An 18,460-nucleotide genomic window follows, 5' to 3' on the forward strand; every position below is an offset into this window, starting at 1 on the left:
CATCAGAGAAACACCAGAAGAATGTTATCAATAACTTTTTAACCTTTTGAGCAGAGCAACATTACAAGAATGCTTTTATTTTCACTGACTTAATTTTCCCTTACGTATTGCAATAAAAATGGTTAATATTGTGTTGTGGTGAACTGTCCAAAACAATACGTTTACATCCCATGGAGGGATATCAAAATGTTTAAAGAAGTTATAATAAGGCTAATTAATGGCTATGTATTTTTACACATGCAGGGGCAGATTTAATTAAATTTTCGAATTTTTTCTATGGCCGACTAGGGAGTTATTCAAATTCGATTCAAGTTTTTAAAAAAAATTGAATTATATTTTCGAGATTTATCATACTCAAGAACCTTTAAGAACTCAAATTCAACAATTCACCACCTAAAACCTACCGAATTGCTGTTTAAGTCAATGGGAGAAGAATCAATTTGGAGTTGTTTGCAGCCTTCTTGACATTCAAGTTTTTTCGGAGAAAAAAAACTTGAATCAAATTCGATTACATTTTTCTGGTCGAGTTTTAATAATTTGCTTTTATTAATAAATGTTGATTGGTCAAATTTCAACTTTATGGGAATTTAGGGGAGTTTCTAAAAACTCACATGAATTCGAAACTCGACCTTTGATAAATGTGCCTCGCAGTGTCTGAGCTTGTGCTCTGACAGCCAGATGCTATGACTTCTATTTTATGTTCTGTAAATTGCACAGTAGGAGTTAACATAAACTTCCGTAGCGTTGACATTTTGACGTCTCAGAATATGCTAATAAGAGATCTTAGAACACGTGACAACTGATACTTTCTCTTTAGAAAAACTTGAGTCCAAGGTGGTCATTTCTGGAATATGAGGCCCAAGGCATAGATGGAATGTTGCAGACTGATACATTTTTTGATTGACAATATGGTTGGTATTAAAATGTTTCAAAAACGTAGTCTTCTTCAGGCTAAAATTGCTGATCCTACCTGAATAATAAGAGCATTGTGAGGTTAAAATACTGTTATTTTAATATAGTGGTCCAATGAGAGGTAATAATCAGCTTACATCATTTTCTGCACATGCTGTGGTCTCCCATCTTTTAAAGGCTTTATTAAGTAATTAAGTCTTTGTGTTGTCATTTTCATTTCTTCAGCTCTACAAATCAAATATGTCAACAATATGCTATGGGTTATTTTGCCACAGTACTTATTATATACTGGGTTATCATACACTATTATTAGCAGAATCATTTTACACATCTTATAAGTCAAAGGACCAACTCTTCTGTTCAGGATGTGGAATGCCATCTCCCTATTAATATGTTATTAGCCAGGACCCCATTCCCCGCAATCCCTTGCAAACTACTGTTATTTTACTTCTTCCCATGTTTGTATCATAAAGCTGTGAGAACTGAAATCTTGGCAAGGGCGTGGGTGTTCTGAATATTGATACAATCCTTCCATGGTATGAGCAGCCAGAATAAGTATTGGAGGGAACAGTAAGATAGTGATAAATGCAGCTTTCAATCGTGATTACATTTGCAATTCTTTTTTTTTTCAAAAAGATGAATATTGTCAAGTTGCTTAGAATGATCATTTCTTTAATTATGCTAAAACATTGAGTAGACATCCTTTTCATTCCAACAAGAACTTATTGTAAATTAGGCAATTTGGCTAACGTTGAGAATAACGTGGAAAAACTTTGAGCCAGTATTTGTTTTAAAATTAAGTACTCACTTTCCATGGCTTTTCCATTTAATCTCCCTCGCATTTTTTATCTGTGATGAGCTAAAAGCGATGTAGAAAACCAGGAAAAACATTGTGCCTTCTAAGTATTCAGTACGTTTTATGTTTTATTTTAGAGAGCATCTCAGAACAACTGGCTTTACCTCTACCTGCAGATTTATACACCCAATTATCAGGTAAGGTTCTGTTTTTATTATCCCCAATATATATCATGTATTTTACCACATCCATGTCTTTTGGTACCATACGTGTCTTTAGATATACATCATCAATAAGAAGCAATAAATATGTGTATTCACAGCTGGACCTATTATTATCCAATCAATATAACTTAATACTTTGATTATACTACTGGAGCTTCAAAATCTAATCATTATGTAATTTGAAAAAATACTTTTCAGCCACACATCAAGAGGTCTGACCTTTTTGCCTTTTGATTTGTACAGTGCTCTGCTGTTATAATAGTAAAGTAATATAGAGAACTGATTGGCTATATATTTATATGTCCTGTATAATACATTTTTTTATGATATTCTAGATAAACATAACTAGATCTTTGCAAGGGACATATGTAACAACACATGCAATAACAATGGGAAAAAAATAAAAGCTGACCATAAACTAAAGATCAATTTGTCTGACCATATAACTATCTAACCAAATAACCAAAACATATCTGAAATGGGCACCTAAGAAGCGGTCCAATCCGCCCTTAGACTTAAGACAGGATCACCTGAGGGGTCCCTGCAAAGCAATTGGTGAAAGAAAGCCCCATGGGATTTTTCGACATTTGGAACTTTACACCTGGCATAATTTATATCATAATTAGCCTTGATCAGGTGTCACTGAAAAGTGTTTTGTGCATGTTGAAGGTTTCCTTTTTGGACTACTTAGAAATCACAATGATATAAGCAATTTCAATTTCATTTGTAGGCATTTTTGCTATATAATATATCTTAGTATGGAAAACCTTTCCTGGAGCTCTCGGGTATTATTGAATTTTTATATTGCAAAAGGGGGATTAAGACTTAAAGCTGTTACAGTGCAGCAAGTAAATTTGCCCAAAAGTATTAACTGATGTTCCTTGCAAGTTCCCCTTCAGCTGGATCTGCAGTTCCCTTTCATGGGTGGTCTTAGTGTTGGCAAGCCCTTTGCCAGCTATTTCTCGGAAAAAGTTATCATTATTTTCCCCACCTCCTCCTCTGGTATTGTCTCTGGACCTAGATTTAGTGGTGTGGCAAACTTTGCAAATGGATGTTTTCTTTTTTTCCAATGGACATGACAGAAATCAGACCCTAATGCTTTGGAGCCAGTTACAATGATATAGTTTTATTCAGATTGAACACTTCCAAACATGCGTTTAAAGCTGTGAATTGATTAGCCCAAATGTGTTGATAGATAATTAAGACTTCTAATGGACTCTAATACACGTTTGCAAAATCAAAGAAGTTAAAGAAATCCACTGAAAAAGCTAAACAAAAGGCACTGGCCAGCAGAAACATATTTTAGCAGCTCAGCCATTCAGCATAAAATCTGAATATTATCATTGCCCTTTATCTATATAAGATTGAGTTATTTATGATCAATTATCTCCTATCCAAGTTATGCTAGCATTCTCATTGCCCTATAACAGGTACCGTATATACTCGAGTATAAGCCGACCCGAGTATAAGCCGAGGTACCTAATTTTACCTACGAAAACTGGGAAAACTTATTGACTCTAGTATAAGCCTAGACACAACTACAGCCCTGTCTCCCAGCAGCGCACATTCTGCCAAAGCAACCCCCCCAGCGATCAACCGGACTTCTTTACAAAGTTGATGGTGACAGAGAATTGCCAAACGGATTACTGTGTGCATTGTCCCACTGTCCCACTACCATGTGCAGAGGGTGCTGTTTGATGTTGCCATCACTGTTAATCTTTCGTATAACCAACAGAGGGCGCTGTGTGATATTGCAGTCACTGTTATTCTTTCATATAACCAACAGAGGGAGCTGTGTGATATTGCAGTCACTGTTAATCTTTCATATAACCAACAGAGGGCACTGTGTGATATTGCAGTCACTGTTATTCTTCCATATAACCAACAGATGGCGCTGTGTGATATTGCAGTCACTGTTATTCTTTCATATAACCAACAGAGGGTGCTGTGGGATATTGCAGTCACTGTTATTCTTTCATATAACCAACAGAGGGCGCACTGCTATTCTTTCATATAACCAACAGAGGGTGCTGTGTGATAATGCAGTCACTGTTATTCTTTAATGTAACCAACAGAGGGCGCTGTGTGATATTGCAGTCACTGTTAATCTTTCATATAACCAACAGAGAGCGCACTGTTATTCTTTCATACAACCAACAGATGGCGCTGTGTGATATTGCAGTCACTGTTATTCTTTCATATAACCAACAGATGGCGCTGTGTGATATTGCAGTCACTGTTATTCTTTCAGATAACCAACAGAGGGCGCACTGTTATTCTTTAATATAACCAACAGAGGGCATTGTGGGATATTGCATTCCGACCCCATCTCAGCTACTCGTGTCGGGTACCGTTGACCAGAGTATAAGCCGAGGTAGACTTTTTCAGCACATTTTGGATGCTGAAAAACTCGGCTTATACTCGGGTATATACGGTATACAATTTTAATTTATGTCAATAAATAATGCCAATATATGTAAATTTCTCAAAATATGTAAAATTTTCATTTCATGAGGTGTATATGCACGCGTGACTGGTATTGTTCTCTAATAAGCACGCACACATAGAAACTTTGCGTATACAGTGTCACCATTATGGCACCTTTCGGATATAAAAGGAACCCCTGGGAATAGAATTGGGTAAAGATAGAATTTAAAGAATTTAAATTGTTAAACAACAATTTAGGGGTCTAAAATAGCATTCCTGTTTAGCTATTCCCTTAACCCATGTACACTATTAGTTGCACACAGTTTCTTCCTGTGCTTAAAAAATGCATAATACATGTAGAGACCCATTAATCAAAGGTCAGATTGGTTTTAGAGTTTTTTTGAAACAACGATACAACTCTATTTCTATAAAATCACGAATGCCATGAAACTGATTAAAAGATAAAAGATACAAATGAAAAAAAAAAAACAAAAACCACTGGACCTCTAAAAGTCTGAATTGATTAAAAGTGGTCCAGTAGGATCAGTGCAGCTCCCATTGACTTTTTTTTTATAGTAAAGGTTTCATGTTTTTTTCACTTAATAAATCTCAGATTTTTTGAGTTTTAAAGAAATACAGAATAACCACACATTTTTAGAGATTTGCAAAAAAAAAGTAATTTGAATGTTATCACATAGGCCTGTTGATGAAGATGAAGATTAATAACTACTATTATTCGGTGTAATTCCTAGAGCACATTAAAAATTATTAATGCTAAAATAACAGCACTCATAAAAATGAAACATTGTTCAAGTATGTAAAGTAATTCTTAACTTTTGCTATAATTTTGCCTGTACAACCTATGGGCATGGGATCCATTATCCGGAAACCCGATATCCAGAAAGCTACAAATTACAGAATCTCCCATTGACTCCATTATGAAATAATACAAACTTTCAATAATGATTTCCCTTCTCTCTGTAATAATAAAACAGTACCTTGTACTTGATCCAAACTAAGATGTAATTAATCCTTTTTGGAGGCAAAACAACCCTATTGGGTTTATTTAATGTTTATATGATATTCTAGTATGAAGATCCAAATTATAGAAAGATCTGTTATCCAGAAAACCCCAGGTCTTGAGCATTCTGGATAACATGTAATACATTTTTAAACATTTTATTTCCATATAATCAGAGTGCCAGGGGAACACCTCTTCATCTTTAGATATTTGCTTATTTCCTAGTGTTTTTGTAACACTTTGCTTATTTCCTAGTGTTTTTGTAACACCAATGCATTTATGAAGCTTTTTACAGAATCATTATCAGTCCCTTACCCAGTGGAACTTATGAGCTTTTTTTTAGGAAAGGGAATATTTGTAGGCATAGTTGCCAGTAAAATTTGTTTCAACACCAACAACAAGGAGAAACTTACAACTTCTTATAGAAATCTTACAGAAATCACCTATGGAAACAATTTCTCTGCTAATCACAAGTTCTTTAGAAGTGGGTTGTGTGAAAAAAATGGTAATTTCTATTTTAGGCAACACCAAAGCATGAATACTTATTATATAGTTCATTTAAAATATTTGAATTGTCAGCCTTTTATCTTTATTTTGAGAAAGTCTCAGCATTATAATGGATATTAGACATCGTTTTCCCTCTAGTGACTCCATTCACCACTGCTTACTCCCAATGTGTTGAGTAATGTATTGAGCCGACACTGGGCTTGTAAGAGAAGATAAAAGAAGTCATCTGCTAGTCATCCAGCACTTCATGAGAATTGCATCACTACTTCCGAAACATTGTAATTTATAAGGCAGCTGGGATATCCCAGTAATCACCTTTGCCCTTTGCACCACTGGTTCATTTAAGGTGCCTCCAGATGGTTACTTAACCGTTCATTGCTAAATGTTTTAATTAAGTAGAGCAAACAGTGTATCAGTAAAGGATAAAAATCCTTTATTGGTAAAAGATAACTCTAATGGATTTGTTTGATAATTTGATTTAAATAGCAAGTGATATTTTACTTTTACCACCCAAGGCTTCTTACCTCTTACAGAGAAATGAATCCTGGATCAGTGTGCACTCAGACAGCTTCAACATTCTATGGGGACATATAGTAGAATCAATATATCTAAAAAGTGCAGTTAAAAAAGCATTAGAATTTTTATATGCAAGGTGCAGAGAGGGCAGTCAGACCATGAACAGAAGTGCTCTCTAATGAGTATTAAGGGGTGTGCTTCCCCCCTTAGTGGTCTTGCACATTCCAAGGTCCCCTTTCCAGTAAATGACCTTTACTGTAATCATAGGGTTGCAGATAAGAAAAGTACCAGCAAACTGGAGGAGTTGTAGATGCATTGCTTTGTCACTTATCATTATTGGGGTTATTGTAATTTGTTAGTTATTTAATGCCAACCCATTTGGTTACAGTTACTATTCTTAGGCCAGAGTGTGTCATCAAGAACATTACACAACTGGAATGCTACGGTCTAGTAACAATGTACAAACCCTTTATTACACCAACAAAATCCAGTTTTATATTATAATGGCAGGAAAACACAGACACTAGGGTGCTGAGCAGTGAAAAACATATTCAAATGGGTCTTCCTCAACAAAAGCACAAGTATGTGTATGGTGTACACTCTAAGCAAAGAACAAGTTAGAGTTTTGGTCAACAGAATGAACATAATGAAGTACCCTGGATAGTTATGATGTGCAGTGCTTTTATGTTCTTAGCACGATCAGGTTCACTCGTCCCTTCAAAAGGAAATGATAAAAGTTAATAAAGTCATTGAGATATTCCTCCTTGAAGCATAAAATTCCTGATGAGGTCTCAAAACAGTTGAGCGCTGGAAGCCAAGTGAACTATTATTTGGCTTGTTGAAGTGTATTACTGACCACCAACCATTAGTTGTTGTACTGCACTCCTTTCGGCACAGTTTCTGAATCTTTATGATGATGTTCCTTATTATTATTATATATACACCACAGAATACATAATATATCTAAGAACATCACAAAGTCATGAAGTTTAAAGGACCAATAACACCAAAAATAACAGTTTTTTAAAGGAATGGTAATATAATTTAGTCTTGCTCTGCACTGGTAAAACTGCTGTGTTTTCTTCATAAACACTACTATAGTTTATATAAACAAACTGCTGTGTAGCCATGGGGGCAGCCATTCTAACCATTCTAGCACAGGACACACAGTAGATAACAGATAAGTTCTGAAGAATCCAATTGTATACTACAGGGATTATCTGTCACCTGCTGTGTATACTATGCCTTTTCTCCTTTTTCAGCTTTTAATGGCTGTCCTCATGACTACACAGCAGCTTGTTTATATAAACTAAAGTAGAGTTTCTGATGCAAACACACCAATTGCACCAATGCAGCACAATAAGACATTCTATTTTCGTTACTTTAAAACCTTTTCATTTTGTTGGTGTTACTGTCCCTTTAACTGTAAGAAATATGTCTGAATTCTCATGGGTATGCATGCCTTACAACTATTTTGCTTCGCAAGCTGTACTGCACACACTGGTGTATGTATCACTGCTTTGGCTATGATGCATTAGCCGATGAGTCAAACATTTCACACTGTAGATCCAGTGTCAAATTAATGAACTGGAAACATACGAGCTAAGTATGGAAAATGGAATATTTTCCTGGGATGATCATTGGAATTGGCCTATTTATTTCAGGCTGTCCTAGACATATTCTGTAAAATTGGAAAAAAAAAATTAAAATAAAAACCCTGAGACTTAACAGGAAAAAGGGAATTGAATTACTTCAATTGGATTAATTGTGTTTCAGCCGATAAAGGTGTGTCAGATTTTTTGATATTGACATAAAAGTATCAAACCAATACCCAATAAAAAAAATTATGGTAATGAGTGCAAAATTTCCGCCTTACTGAAGTGAACCACCTATTCAAAAAAAAAAAAAAGAATTACTAAAATTATATTGAGAACAAAAAATATCTCAAGCAAGTGTTATATATGAGCTTGCAACTTAAAACCTAAAATCAGGGTGTATGGGTAGAGTTCTACATACAGTACTTATTCAGTATCGATCCTGGCTATTGGCACAACCCCGATCGCACTGTCTGACAAGTTCTACAGATGTCATGGCAATAAGAATACACCACTGATGACAATGCAGGAGATATGGCATAATGAGCACACTGCCCTGTGACAAAAGATATAGAATATATAAGCCTGAAAAAACATCTTTGTTTTTAAAGAAGTAACAAGTGAAAATCTAAATTGATAAAAATGGGTTAAAAATGTGCCACTAACCCAACTCAGTTCTATATATACTGTGTATTTTACTCTTTGCTGCTCAGACCAAATGATAACAACAAACTTCCAAGACAATATCGGTCTGTTATGCACTTTCTGGCTCTAAATAAGGCATCACTGCATGGCATGCGTCTTCACCGGTGTTCGTACTTCTAGACTGTTGCTTTTTTTTTTTTAACCCTCTGTTTTGTCCATTGCCGAGGATGTTTTGTTTAATTTATAAAAGGCTAGATGACTTCCATCACATCATGTATTTACACAATGTTTGCCACATTGGTGGTACATTTCACTCTTCCCTTCTCTAGGCACAACATTATCCCTTTCCCCTGTGTCTCTAAAGACTTCTAAATTAATCTTGAAATGTATGTATTTATTTATGTTCTTTTACTTTTACTGTTTCTTTAATGTATTATATTGTTTTCAATGTGCATACAAGTGGCACTGTATAAATAATATACATAAATACATTAGAACCCATTGAAAGACCAACAAGTATTGGGGTCCCTGCTAAACATTTCTGCTCAGCTGTAGAGAACATACCTCATGGTTTGGTCATGAGCATGTACATCACCAAATCTATGTTTTGGTAGCCCAAATAAACTGTCTGACAGATACAAACATCATTAAAAAACCAACTGATATTCCTAGTCAGATGTTTACACTGCTTCGTGTCTAAATCAAGGAGTTTGTTATCAATACAGAAGCCCTGTGGCCAGTTCTAAAACAAATTCCTGCCTATTGACCTTCTCCTATTCATATACTGTAACTTGTGTTTAGATCTTAGCTTACAAAAACATATGTCCATTCTTGTATGAACTTATTCCATGTAACAGCAAATATTTTCTTTAAATGTCATAATGGGTACATTATACAGAATACATTTTTTTAAAGGCAGAGAACAGAGGCAGAGAAACACGCTAAATAGTAATAGACTAATTTTCAGGTCATGATCCTTGACTTATTACATACTGGGCATTTTGATGCTAGGGGGGTTATTTACTAAACTCCGAATGCAAAAATCACGAGATCCCACAAAGCACATTTTCGGGTAAATGTAATAATAAATAAGCGTAAAAAACCCGAGCGGGTTTGATCGGAGTTTGTAGCAGAAAACAAATAAATAAATCTGGACTTTGATAAATAACCCCCTAGGTGTTGCTAACATTGACAACGAATATACATCCAAATTGTATAAACTAGCAGGCACACTCAGAATTGTCTCTAGCATTGCACAGTCAGCAAATGCATTTAAAAAATATAAAACAACAAAAATCATCTATGATTTAAAAGGCACATTTTTGTTAGCTTACATTATGGACACAATTTCCTTACATTTTCTAAGGGGGTTATTTATCAAAATCCGAAAAGTATCAATATTTTCTGAAAACTAGCAACTCCACATGGACCCCCCCCCCACATTTATCAAAACATTTTCACAAATTTTTCTTTTGGAGAAAAGGTCACAATAAAATCATAAGAAAATCTGAATCCTATGATTTTTTTGCGTTTGAAACCTACAATTTTTTCGTAAAATCGCCCAAAAGCTACGATTTTTTTGGAAATCCATCACAACTCATAAAATCTTACAATTGTTTATGGGATATCTGCCATAGACTTTTACATGTTCTCGGCAGGTCTGAGTTGGAGTACTTTTTTCATCTGACTTTTAACACCATCAGACTTTAGTAAATCCCGAAAACTCTCACATTCCATTCAAATCGGTGGAAACAAACTGCAATTTTGACATAAAATCCAATGTTCAAATCGTTTACTGTGTAGTTCTAGAAAAGCCAGTATAAACCCTTATAAGCCTTATTGATAAAAAGAGCTCATGATAGTTTAAGAAAAAAGGAATACTTTTGAGACTCTACTTAAACCCTTGGTAGTAACAGTGCCCTGTTACAGTGGAGGAATGATGTTCAGATGAATAGCTCTGGGTAAATATATGTTGTGCATACAAAGATTTGCAATACTTGCATACAGTACAACTTTTTTAGTTATTTCACATTAAACTTGTTAAAGACAAGCTGTGTCTCTGGTAGCTGTAATGAAAAAAATATTTAGTTATTCTATATCATAAGGGCTGAGAATACTGCTGAATTCTAATCTGTGTCATAACAGTCGCCAAGATCATCATTAAACTTTCTTTCAAGCCTCTTTAAAACCTTTAGCTGGAGAATTGCCAGACCCTTCATATAAGTAATTTCTTCTTTCTCTTTGCCAGCCCCCCCCCCACTCTCAAGTCTCTAGAGATGATATTTTCAACACAGAACCTACACAATCGCTCTGAGATTCCTTATTTTTTTATAGTCAATGGTTTTCCTGCAAGAAGGATGTGGTTCTTTCCTTCATGAAATTGTACAATGTGTCTAATTAAAACCCAACCATTCCCCATTCCCCATCACATCTTTCCGTTATTTTTCCATGAGCTTTGGACATCTAGCAATGATGACATTTAGTGGGAACAGAGGTTATAGAAGCCATCTGACAAGCTATTATTATCATCATGTGTTGATATAGTTCCAACAGCGCGGAAGCCCAGGGGTGTAGCCATAGGTGTTTGGAGGCAAAGACATGATGATAATAGATTGAAGATTTAATGGCATTCGGAACAGGCAAAAAGGATAATCAGGGTATCCACAAGGTGAGGGAAAAAATGGGGAACACAGGAAGTAAAGGTACTCACTCAGGAACAAAGTGAAAGGTATTCAGGAACAAGGTATAAAAAGACAAGGTTTTCAAGATCAAGGTTTTCAGGTATCAAGGTTTTCAGGTATCAAGGTTCAGATCGGCAGGTCAGGAACAAACACATTACATTCAATGACTCAGTCCTGAGCAAAGCTGAAGGTGATTAGGAATGGGAGACACATGAGAGTAAACAAGGTGGGTGAAAAACAGGGAGGAGACATACTGTGAACAGGCAGATATACATGAGCATCAAAGACAAGATCAGGACCAGCCCCAAAAGCCTCCAGTGGCTCACATGGTAAGTACAAGTACTAGACACTTATCAAGTAAAAAGTCATCTCATTCCTTTAATTCTAACAAAAGGTCTTTATTGGGTTATTGTATATAACAACAGAACAGAAGGAGTGTTTATTTTCTGTTAGAAGATAATTATTCCAGTATGATGTGAGCCCTTCAAGTGCTGTACCTCCAACACAACAACACAATTTTCTATGAACAGAGCGGCTCACATACCTTATGACAGGGGTGTCCAAACTTTTTGCAACGAGGGCCAGATTTGGTGCGGTGAAAATGTGTGGGGGCCGACCATTCAGCCTGACCTCCATTACGAGGTAGCTAGCTTGTGATCAGGGTCATTCACTCCTGGAGATAGATGTGTACACGGTGTTTAGGAGGTGGAATCTGTTTGGATTTACTCTCTGTGCCTCATTTAAACAAGAAATCGCGTAGCCGTAGCAGTAATATTTGGGCACATGATTAGTGAAATGATCGTCTATAAGATGAGAGCAGTGCCTCACTACGTGGCATTATGTGTATATTGCTAACACCTTCAGCTCACAGGCAGCAGTATAATATCAAATGATTATGTTGCATTCCAGCATCGGGTTAATAATAAATCGGATCTTTTTAGTAGCTAGCAATCTCCACGGTGGGTGACTTTTACTATTTTTCTTGGCTTTCTATAACCCACGTCTGTAATTCCTTTTTGCAGAAAAACATAGCCTTTTGTGGTTTGGTCTTCTCTCTGTCAGAGGGAGTTTCACAAATTACAATTATCTGAATGTTTTTTTTTTCTTCAAGTTCTTTTATTTCAGTCACTGCAAATAACTGATTAGTGATATTACTCAAGGGACCTCTTATGCTAAAAGTACACAAATGAAGTCATCCTTTGCAAGCAGAAAATTACCATACACAGGGTAATATTGTCTGCCCGGGCACTCCGGACTCCATTCTGGGGCCAGAAAAGCCTAAGAAGACAGAAAATATGATTTTACATATCTTCAGTCATATTGGCCACTTCTGGACAATGTTGAAGTTAGTAAAGCAGCCAAACCAAGGTATCAATACAACCCATGTTTGGCCAAATTCTACCACTTCCACAGCTAAAACTGCATAAAACAGCATTTATTTTGTGATAAAGCAAGTGTTTTTCCTTCTGGTTAAACCCGATGTACTGTATGCTGAACTCCTCTATTACTATGCTTAAGACACAGTAGCACTGAAAGGGAGAGAAGAACTCACTATACATGGCACATTTTATCTCCTTACAGAAATCTACACGATTTAAAGGGAATCGGGGAAGAGTAAACTTAGAACTATGATCCCTGTTGCCCGTTATTAAATGGCTGAAATGCTCAGATATTTATGTAATATGCATTTCTTTCTATACCCGCTATTAACAGATGTTTGTAATTGCTAAGGTACGTTCCTCAGATTTCCTCAAGCTGGACAGCTCTGGGATAGAAATATTGATTGACTCTATGATTTACTTGGGCAGCTACATTTCATTTGTATATTAGAGGTGCACTATGCTGTCTGTTTTATTTGTGTTCCTATGACAGTATGTTTGTGTCTCTAAACCTATTTCCTTCTACTGATGGACAGATGCAATTCTGTAATAACACAGATATCCAAGTTCCTAAGCAGCTTCCATGACTTCATGGAACCAGTAATAAGTACTAAGGAAAAACTGGTGTTTTTTCACATGCTATGTAATGGGAAGGTGCGCTGAGTATAATCACGTGTGTTTTTGTTTTGGCAATTTTCGGCATGCCATTGCATTCTGACACATGGTGCTAGAAATACAGTGTTTGCATGCAATTCATTATATGCCAGTCAGCAGGAACTGTGCATGCAAGTAAACAAAGCAAGCTGAACCTGCATAACAGTACAATTAGCTTGTATTGATGAGTATTTTCTTCATAAATGAACTCTGTTATGTTTTACATTATGAAAATGTCTTGAAGACCAGCTTTGGGTATTTGGTGCAAAATGTAAAATGCATCTCCTGTAGCTAAAGGACTTGGCTCAAAACATGTGTGTTTCACTGTCCATTTAACATTGCAGCATTTAAAGTACTGCAGAGAGCTTATTTTGCTTTACATTGTGTTCTCTGCTAATGCCTGTGCCATGTGTTCCACACAGCACCCAGTCAAATGACATACACATGGTATACTCTGCTTATTTTCTATTTTTTTTTCTATGTTTTGCTATTACAATAACAGGAGCCAAAGAAAACCATGTTTCTCTTTTTGTTGTGGATTTTCTTTAAATCCTTACAATATAAATTACAATATAAATTCCCTAATTTGGGGCTAAGCCCTCTGTAAAATGTGCCAATGACAATGCAAAGCACCCCAATATTTTTAATACAATTAACATACTGAATCCTTATTGGTGAATAAATAATATAAGAATCTGGGGTGTCCGATTATATAAACTATATTAAACAACACCAAAACGCATTAAGGATTTAAACCACCAGATGCTTATATGTATTGGTCATTGAAGAAAAAGTCATATTTATTAATCAATTTTATCTTTAACCGTCATAATTAAAAACACCCTAACCCATAAAAATAAAGAAAATGCAGATTAGATCAAGGGGCCCCTTGTATATATTATCACAATTAGTGACTCTTTTTCAGCAGGATTTGCTGAATCCAAGTGCCTGGCCGAACCGAATCCAAATCATAAAAATTATGTGATTTTTTTTGTGACATGAACAATGAAGCAAAAACATTTTCAGCTGCGTACACTCCGCTTCTCTTTCATACATGTTTCCCTAATTTGCATTCTCAAATTATGCATATGAAAATTCAGATTTACCATCTTTTGTGAAGGATTCAGGATTCGGCCAAAAAGTTGATTCGGTGCATCCCTAATATATTTACTGTATATAGCAATTAGAATTTTAACTTTGCTTTTGTGATCTCATTTCCTCACTTTTTCCTTTCTTTTAATGATAACCCTATTCTCTAAATTCCTTATAATCTGCTTTATTGGTTCACCTAATTCAATCTGCAAACCAATACATTTTTAGGTGATACACACATACACCAGTATAACTGTTGCCTCTGCAGTTTGTGACAACACACCTAACACAACTAAATTAATTTAGCTCAACCATACCTGTAAATTGTTTTCTAATATTTAGAAAATATTATTAGAATATTTTTCAGTTTGTAAAACAGCGACTCTGTATAATTTACAAAGAGAATGTATTATTGAAGCAGTACAGTGTTTGGCAGAATGGGCAAAATAAGTCATCCTGTATTTGAGGGATCCCACTTGATTAATTTCTAAACCATCTGTCATCCCAACTCATTAGCTGTGATGTGAAGTCATTATTTCTAAGAAAAAAAACATAAACATCCACATTCAGACATTTCTCTCGGCCAATATCACTTTAACGATCGTCTGGAACAAACCTAAAGGACTATGGGTCATTTAAATTCTTTCTGTTCAATTCTTTCACTCCAAAAATATTTAAGGTTTATGTGAGCAGTACGTTTAACCAGATTAATTAAACTTTGCCTGTGTTTGTTATGTTAGGATAACTAATGAGTATCCATCAAGTAGCCTGGATCACAGGATCACAATCTAAATTATCAACTGATCTTCTTTTTCCTGTTAATTATTCTCTTCATATCATTATTATTGGGTTGATTTTGTCATTGTGTTTGCATGAGATTGGTGTATTGTGAGTGTATTGTTTTATATATTGTGAGATATGATGTGCCAGTGTTGTAAGGCTACCAATTAACCAAGATATGGCAGTGGTGTGAGGGATTACAGCGGCACCTTTGTAGAAGTATACATAATGTGGTGGCAATAGAGTGACGTTAATTTTACTCCAAAGAAGTGTGCAATGTTTGGCAGAATAGTAATCAAATATTTAAACAGCTACATAATGGCAACATTTCCAATTTGATGTAGATTCCTTATAAAAAAAGTTCTGCTTAGCTAATTTATGAAATCATGTGAGCCAGAGTCATACCAGATTTGCAAAAAAAACAAAAAAACAGCTTATTAAAGGAGAAGGAAAGGTACAGAAGCAGTTTATTGTCAGTAGCTTAGTCACAATCGTACAAGCTATAACACTTTTTATTCTGTAGAATGCTTTACCATACCTGAGTAAACAGCTCTAGAAGCTCTCTGTTTGTTTAGGATACCTGCTGCCATATTCACTTGGTGTGACATCACATCCGGCCTGAGTTTCCCTGCTCAGTCATAGTTCTGGGCTCAGATTACAGCAGAAATGCAGTGTTTCTTTTGACCGAGGACTCAGGAAAGCACCTGTTTTGGAGAGTAGAGGAACTTTGAGGCCCAGAATCCATTGCTTCACTCACAATGCAAAGGGAGGGGTTGAGTGACTCTGCTAGCCTAAGGGGCAAAGGGAAGTGGTCTCTACAATTAATATGCAGACTGTGATCGTTTCCTTAAATCTGAGGAATCATGCATGTCTGTGTACAAAAAAAAATGCTATATTTTATTAATTTTGGATGTTTATTCCTTTTTTACATAAGCCCACATGAATAATTTCATGTAAAAAAAGATGATATTTTTCCCCCTTTAAAAAAAAAGAAAGCAGATGGTAACTAAGAGATCAGTTAGCAGAACAAGGAATGGCAATATGAAAAAACCTAATATTTTAAAAACATATTCATCAGTCTTTACAAGGGGTCAGAGAGGCTATTCACTGTTAAAAAAAACACCTGTCTAACACATTTAGCAGTAAAGAAATGACTACAAACAAAAACTGAAGTTGATAAAACACCTGGCCCTGGTGAAACCCACCCATCAAGCATTAATGTATTAAGCTCAGGAGGCCGACCACTACTTTTCAACATTTATAGACTAATTTTTATGAGGTCAGTGCCATAAGGCTAAAGTAAAACCTGTGTGAATAGCAGCACTAGAACACTGATCAGATAATTACATGGTGGGCTGTAAGCCTTCTCTACATACTAGTAATTAAAATTTTTTTTTTAGAAATGATGGTTAAGATGAGAAATTCATTAGTCAATACACTAATGGCAAAAGGTTTCTCTCCTCTCTTTTTCCTCCTCTTGTGCTGGAAGCCTGTAGGCTCCCCAATGAAGGGGTTAGCCAAGGAAGGCCAGGGTCTGGCAGTGAAGGAGCCAGTGGGTCAGTAATTACCTCCCATTAGGGGTTAGGTAGGCAACGCGGCTGTAGGTGCAGTCAGAGGATGCACGCCGCATGTGACGTGATGTGCTGTTGAAGTTAATCTACATCCAATGTATGGCATGAGACAACTTTGCAACTGCAATGTGTTGATACAAATACTTTCCTTAATTAGTGGCCATAGTATAACTAGAACAATAATCCATTGCATGAAAGTAATTTAAAATAGAAAGTATAGAATATACTGTAGTCTTTCAATAAATGAAATAAATTGTTTTTACTGTTTGTAGCAGTTTATGGTTATGCATTCACACAAAGATTAGCCCTCGTGTGCTAACTACTCATTTGCTTAAAGTGATGTTCCAAACAACGTGTAGTATACAGATATTTGAACACTTTTTTCAGCAGAAATGCAGTCTTCATTATTCTTTTAACAAATCAAAAACATTGGAAAATATGAAAAAGATAATAATTGACCAGAACATCAGTGACTGGAAGTGCCCACCTTCTAGATCAGAGTTAAGTAGAGAGAAGATCTATCTATTGGTACCTTAATGCTGATTAAAGAGAGGGATCTGACTTGCGTCAGTGAGTTGAGGATTAGTACTTTAAACAAAGAGATATACCCTCTTTATCAGAATGTGTTTTAAATTAGCTACGAGATCTATAGACCTTAAATCAAGTACTGGATGATTACACCTCGTGTTCAGATTAAAAAAAAACTATTGTAATATATTTCAGGTCAAAAAAATTCTACATTCTAGGTTCTAGATCAGGGGTCCCCAATCTTTTTCACTCGTGCGTAACATTCAGATTTAAAAAGAGTTGGGGAGCAACACAAGCACGGAAAATGTTCCTGGGTGGTGCCAAATAAGTGCTGTGATTAGCTATTGGTAGCCGCTATGTGGACTTGCAGCCTAAAGGAGGCTCTGTTTGGCAGTTCATCTGGTTTTTATGCAACCCAAACTTGCCTCCAAGCCTGAAATTCAAAAATAAGCACCTGCTTTGAGGCCACTAGGAGCAACATCCAAGGGATTGGAGAACAACATGTTGCTCACAAGCTACTGGTTGGGGATCACTGTTCTAGATCAACCATCACCTTTATTCCAAGTTATTCACACACATTCAGGAACTGTGTGTAAGGATATTGTTTCCTGGTGCTTCTGAGCCTTGTGCTATTCATTGCTGTTTTCTGAACCTGTTTGATTCCTGTTTTTGACCCCTGCCTGGCTATTTTTGACTATTCTGACTTCTGGATTCTGACCCTTGCCTGATTACCGACTACCTCTTCTGATTAACCCTCTGATTGACTTCCTGGTTTGACCCTTGCCTGCCTGATAACATTTATTCTCTGCCTGTCTCGACCTGGGCTGATCTGACTACTCTTTTGCCTAAACGCCTTGTACTGCGATCTTCTGTCCAAAGACTTTGCTTTACTGTCGTGCCCCTCTGCCTATCCAGAACCCTCATCTTGCACCTCTCGTTTAAGTCCAGGTGGCATCCAAGTAAGCCGAGGGCTCCTCCCGAGGCCCAAAGGCGGTCACACTACTGGTGAAGCACGAGCCGAGACCAGGGTGCCTGGTGTTTGTTCTGGTGTTGGGTGCCGACCGTGACACTGTGCTTTCTATGCCCTCTTTAGACTTTGGCTTTCTGTAGCCAATTTAGAAAGTAAAATATA

General features: G+C 36.2%; 1 protein-coding gene and 1 long non-coding RNA gene across 2 annotated transcripts in view; one reads left to right on the forward strand and one right to left on the reverse strand.

The window, feature by feature from the left end:
- znf469.S (zinc finger protein 469 S homeolog) overlaps positions 1 to 18,460 on the forward strand; it is a 354,800-nt gene that overhangs the window by 67,604 nt on the left and 268,736 nt on the right. Inside the window, exon 2 of the mRNA XM_041561203.1 lies at positions 1,846 to 1,905. The gene's annotated coding sequence lies outside the window, so the exon portion shown is untranslated. The remainder of the gene's footprint in view (positions 1 to 1,845; positions 1,906 to 18,460) is intronic.
- Positions 838 to 6,466, reverse strand: LOC121393271. Its single transcript, XR_005960930.1, has 3 exons — positions 6,412 to 6,466; positions 1,050 to 1,139; positions 838 to 970 (listed from the first exon to the last, which is right to left on the reverse strand). It is a non-coding gene; the product is annotated as an uncharacterized LOC121393271 (long non-coding RNA).

Source organism: Xenopus laevis, chromosome 4S, assembly GCF_017654675.1.
Source record: "Xenopus laevis strain J_2021 chromosome 4S, Xenopus_laevis_v10.1, whole genome shotgun sequence".
Taxonomy (NCBI): Eukaryota; Metazoa; Chordata; class Amphibia; order Anura; family Pipidae; genus Xenopus; species Xenopus laevis.